The 6066-nt window shown below is 41.0% G+C and overlaps 1 long non-coding RNA gene across 1 annotated transcript; it reads right to left on the bottom strand.

Annotated features, from left to right (window-relative positions):
• Positions 1–4721: 4721 nt before the first annotated feature.
• LOC123086663 (uncharacterized) lies at positions 4722–5148 on the bottom strand. Its single transcript, XR_006441040.1, has 3 exons — positions 5054–5148; positions 4890–4982; positions 4722–4800 (listed from the first exon to the last, which is right to left on the bottom strand). It is a non-coding gene; the product is annotated as an uncharacterized lncRNA (long non-coding RNA).
• Positions 5149–6066: the final 918 nt, after the last annotated feature.

Here is a 6066-nt window from a genome sequence, read left to right as displayed (position 1 = left end):
TCGGAGTACCGGAGAGTTACGGGAATTCGCCGGGGAGTATATGGGCCTTATTGGGCTATACGGGAATAGAGGAGAGAGGCCAAAAGGAAAGAGGCCTGCGCCCCCCCTCTGGTCCGAATTGGACAAGGGGGGCAGCCCCCTTTTCCTTTTCCCTCTCCCCCTCTTTCCACTTCTCCTACTCCAACAAGGAAGGAGGGAGTCCTACTCCCGGTGGGAGTAGGACTCCCCTTGGCGCGCCCCCTCCTAGGCCGGCCGCACCTCTCCCTCCCTCCTTTATATACGGGGGCAGTGGGGCACCCCATGACACACAAGTTGATCTACAGATCGTTTCTTAGTCGTGTGCGGTGCCCCCCTCCACCATATTCCACCTCGGTCATTCGTCACGGAGTTTAGGCGAAGCCCTGTGCCGGTAGAACATCATCATCGTCACCACGCCGTCGTGCTGACGGAACTCATCCCCGAAGCTTTGCTGGATCGGAGCCCGGGGATCGTCATCGAGCTGAACGTGTGCTGAACTCGGAGGTGCCGTACGTTCGGTTCTTGGATCGGTCGGATCGTGAAGACGTACGACTACATCAACCGCGTTGTCATAACGCTTCCGCTTACGGTCTACGAGGGTACGTGGACGAACACTCTCCCCTCTCGTTGCTATGCCATCACCATGATCTTGCGTGTGCGTAGGAATTTTTTGAAATTACTACGTTCCCCAACAGTGACATCCGAGCCTAGTTTTATGCGTAGATGTCATATGCACAAGTAGAACACAAGTGAGTTGTGGGCGATACAAGTCATACTGCTTACCAGCATGTCATACTTTTGTTCGGCGGTATTGTGAGATGAAGCGGCCCGGACCGACATTACGCGTACGCTTACGCGAGACTGGTTTCACCGTTACGAGCACTCATGCTTAAAGGTGGCTGGCGGGTGTCTGTCTCTCTCACTTTAGCTGAATCGAGTGTGGCTACGCCCGGTCCTTGCGAAGGTTAAAACAGCACTAACTTGACAAACTATCGTTGTGGTTTTGATGCGTAGGTAAGAACGGTTCTTGCTAAGCCCGTAGCAGCCACGTAAAATTTGCAACAACAAAGTAGAGGACGTCTAACTTGTTTTTGCAGGGCATGTTGTGATGTGATATGGTCAAGACGTGATGCTATATTTTATTGTATGAGATGATCATGTTTTGTAACCGAAGTTATCGGCAACTGGCAGGAGCCATATGGTTGTCGCTTTATTGTATGAAATACAAACGCCCTGTAATTATTTTACTTTATCACTAAGCGGTAGCAATAGTCGTAGAAGCAATAGATGGCGTAACGACAACGATGCTACGATGCAGATCAAGGTGTCGCGCCGGTGACGATGGTGATCGCGACGGTGCTTAGAAGATGGAGATCACAAGCACAAGATGATGATGGCCATATCATATCACTTATATTGATTGCATGTGATGTTTATCCTTTATGCATCTTATCTTGCTTTCATTGACGGTAGCATTTTAAGATGATCTCTGGCTAATTATCAAGAAGTGTTCTCCCTGAGTATGCACCGTTGCGAAAGTTCTTCGTGCTGAGACACCACGTGATGATCGGGTGTGATAGGCTCTACGTTCAAATACAACGGGTGCAAAACAGTTGCACACGCGGAATACTCGGGATAAACTTGACGAGCCTAGCATATACAGATATGGCCTCGGAACACGGAGACCGAAAGGTCGAGCGTGAATCATATAGTAGATATGATCAACATAATGATGTTCACCATTGAAACTACTCCATCTCACGTGATGATCGGACATGGTTTAGTTGATTTGGATCACGTGATCACTTAGATGACTAGAGAGATGTCTGTCTAAGTGGGAGTTCTTAAGTAATATGATTAATTGAACTTAAATTTATCATGAACTTAGTCCTGGTAGTATTTTGCAAATTATGTTGTAGATCAATAGCTTGCATTGTTGCTTTCATATGTTTATTTTGATATGTTCATAGAGAAAATTGTGTTGAAAGATGTTAGTAGCAATGATGCGGATTGGATCCGTGATCTGAGGTTTATCCTCATTGTCGCACAGAAGAATTATGTCCTTAATGCACCGCTAGGTGACAGACCTATTGCAGGAGCAGATGCAGACGTTATGAACGTTTGGCTAGCTCAATATGATGACTACTTGATAGTTTAGTGCACCATGCTTAACGGCTTAGAATCGGGACTTCAAAGACATTTTGAATGTCATGGACCATATGAGATGTTCCAAGAGTTGAAGTTAATATTTCCAGCAAATACCCGAGTTGAGAGATATGAAGTCTCCAACAAGTTCTATAGCTAAAAGATGGAGGAGAATCGCTCAACTAGTGAGCATGTGCTCAGATTGTCTGGGTACTTCAATCGCTTGAATCAAGTGGGAGTTAATCTTCCAGATAAGGCAGTGATTGACAGAATTCTCTAGTCACCATCACCAAGTTAGTAGAACTTTGTGATGAACTATAGTATGCAAGGGATGACGAAAACGATTCCCGAGCGCTTCGTGATGTTGAAATCAACGAAGTTAGAAATCAAGAAAGAGCATCAAGTGTTGATGGTTGACAAGATCACTAGTTTCAAGAAAAAGGGCAAAGGGAAAGAAAGGGGAACTTCAAGTAGAATGACAAGCAAGTTGTCACTCCCATGAAGAAGCCCAAAGCTGAACCAAAGCCTGAAACTGAGTGCTTACACTGCAAAGGAAATGGTCACTAGAAGCGGAAATGCCTTGAATATTTGGTGGATAAGAAGGATGGCAAAGTGAACAAGGGTATATTTGATATACATGTTATTGATGTGTACCTTACTAGTGTTTATAGTAACCCCTGAGTATTTGATACTTGTTCGGTTGCTAAGATTAGTAACTCGAAACATGAGTTACAGAATAAACAAAAACTAGTTGAGGGTGAAGTGACGATGTATGCTGGAAGTGGTTCCAAGATTGATATGATCATTATCGCACACTCCCTATACTTTTGAGATTAGTGTTGAACCTAAATAAATGTTATTTGGTGTTTGCGTTGAGCATGAATATGATTTGATCATGTTTATTGCAATATGGTTATTCATTTAAAATCAGAGAATAATTGTTGTTCTGTTTAAATGAATAAAACCTTTGATGGTCATACACCCAATGAAAATAGTTTGTTGGATCTCGGTCGTAGTGATACACATATTCATAATATTGATGCCAAAAGATGCAAAGTTGATAATGATAGTGCAACTTATTTGTGCCACTGCCGTTTGGGTCATATCGGTGTAAAGCGCATGAAGAAACTCCATAAATATGGATTTTCGGAATCACTTGGTTATGAATCATTTGATGCTTGCGAACCGTGCTATTTGGGCAAGATGACTAAAAACTCCGTTCTCCGGAACAATGGAACAAGCTACTGACTTATTGGAAATAATACATACCGATGTATGCGATCCAATGAGTGTTGATGCTCGTGGCAAGTATCGTTATTTTCTGACCTTCACAAAATGATTTGAGCAGATATGGGTATATCTACTTGATGAAACATAAGTCTAAAATAATTGAAAGGTTCAAAGAATTTCAGAGTGAAGTGGAAAAATAAATCGTAACAAGAAAATAAAGTTTCTACGATCTGATCGCGGAGACGAATATTTGAGTTACGAGTTTGGTCTTCAGTTAAAACAATATGAAATAGTTTCACAGCTCACGCTACCTGGAACACCACAACGTTATGGTGTGTCCGAACGTCGTAACCGCACTTTATTGGATATGGTGCGATCTATGATGTCTCTTATCGATTTTACCACTATCGTTTTGGGTAGGGGTGGAAACGAATCGGATACGGATCGGATAGTGCTCTTCCCACTTCCATTTTCATATTGTTAAAAACAAATACGGATGCGAATACGGATGTTGTCGGATACGAATGCGGATCGGATGCTACTCGAATACGAATGCGGATCGGATTATTTTGAAATTCGGCACGGATACGAATATCCTACAATTGTAGCAACATACTATTATGAAAAACATAACCTTGGGTTGCTACACGTACATGCACGTGATGTGCATAATAACATATAATAAACTCCAATGGTATATAATGACTGAACGATAGATTGATATGACGACATCATTATGTTCCACGTTGATAAGTACTGATAAGAAAGTCGTTCCAATGATATAAAATACTGAAACAAAATAAATAAAATGTCTACAGGAAGCAATCATTTGTTTGGAAAACTCAAAACGGTGCCCAGGCTCATCTGCTCCCTCTCAGCAAAAAATTCAAAAAAACTACTAGAAAAATTCAAAAAATACCAAATTTTTTTGTGGTGGTAGATAATTTGACGCGTGAGGTGCGCCCCAAAATTCAACTCATTTGGACATTTGAGCAGCTCTCGGCAAAAAAGACAAATCGGGTCAAAACAGTGAGTCAACAGTATACATTTTTACAGACCCTGATTTTGTCTTTTTTGCCGAGAGCTGCTCAGATGCTCAAATGAGTTGAATTTTTGGGCGCACCTCACGCGTCAAATTATCTACCACCACAAAAAAAATTTGGAATTATTTGAATTTTTCTAGTATTTTTTTTGAATTTTTTTCTAAGCGTGGGTGCAGATGAGCCCGGGTGCAGATTAGCCGCACTCCCATTTGTTTCCCGTAACACAAATAGATAGATAGAGAAGCAGTAGCCATAATAGAAAATTTAATGTGAAATCCATAAGATAATAGATGGCATGAATATTTCTCCAGCCTGCATCAAACTATCTCCAAGGCGTTGTGATCATCTGTAGGGATAGAAGCACCTGCAACATAGAAAGAACAATATCAATATAAAATATATGAGCCTTGTATAATTTATATGAAGAATAATATTCACTTCGTTCGTGTAAACCATCATCTTCATTGTTCTCGCCTTGCTCGCCTTCTCCAGCAATATCAATGATAGCTAAATCTTGTATTATTGAAGCTACATCACATTTATTATCTGTAATAAATAAAAAGTAAATTATTAGTGCTTCAAAATTAGTAAAATACGTTAAAAAATTATTTGTGTACCTTTTCTAGAGGCTCTTATCCAATCTTTGGTACAGATCAAAGCCTCAACAACTTCAGGGTCCAAACGACTACGATACTTGTCAACCACTCGTCCTGCTCCGCTAAAAGCATATTCAGATGCAACTGTGGAGGCAGGAATAGCCAAAACATCTCTTGCAACCATAGCAAGGATAGGATACTGTGAACCATGGGTCTTCCATCAAGATAGAATGTCAAAATATTCACCTTCAGGCCACCTTACCAAGGGTGCGCTACAATATTTCTCCAAGTCAGACTTATCTTGGTCTACTTCACTTATATCATTTAGAAAAGCACTTAGCTTTTTCTTTCGTGGCTCAGTATTTACATTCATGTGGAGGTGAGAAGCTTTAGATGAAGGTTCTCCTGTGCCAATTGTAGGATTATAAAGAGAAGCATATGAATCATATAACTCTTGAACAACTTCTCTAAATGCAACTATCTCTTCAACCCCAGAGTTGTCTGACATTTCTTTGTAGTAAAAATCAACCACTTTCATCTTGTAGCGAGGATCTAACATGCATCCAACTGCTAGAGCAACATTACTCATCTCCCAGTACTTGTCAAATTTTTCCTTCATAGCTTTTGCCATGGCAGCAATGAAGTTATTATTCTTGCCCTTGGCATTCATCCACTCAATGAGTTGAATGTTAATCTCAGAGAATTCAACAAAGAACAGGTTAGCAGTCGGGTAGTAAGATCCAGACAGAAGCTTAGTAACATTATAAAATATCTTCAAGCACGAGCATACCACACTTGCCTTATCCCAATCATCTTTACTAGGAGCACATTTGCGATACTTAGATGGTTGCAAAATAGCAAGCCTTTGGAAAACCTGTTTATAGTGCATGGCAGCTACTAGCATTAAGTAGGTTGAGTTCCATCTAGTAGACACATCTTGAGAAAGACCCTTTTTTGTGCATAATCCCATATCGGTAGCATGCTTCATAAATATCTCTAGTTGTTGAGGTGAGCTCTTGACAATAAGAACTGAT

This window comes from Triticum aestivum, chromosome 1B (assembly GCF_018294505.1).
Source record: "Triticum aestivum cultivar Chinese Spring chromosome 1B, IWGSC CS RefSeq v2.1, whole genome shotgun sequence".
NCBI lineage: Eukaryota > Viridiplantae > Streptophyta > Magnoliopsida > Poales > Poaceae > Triticum > Triticum aestivum.
This window is presented reverse-complemented; position numbering and strand designations above follow the sequence as displayed.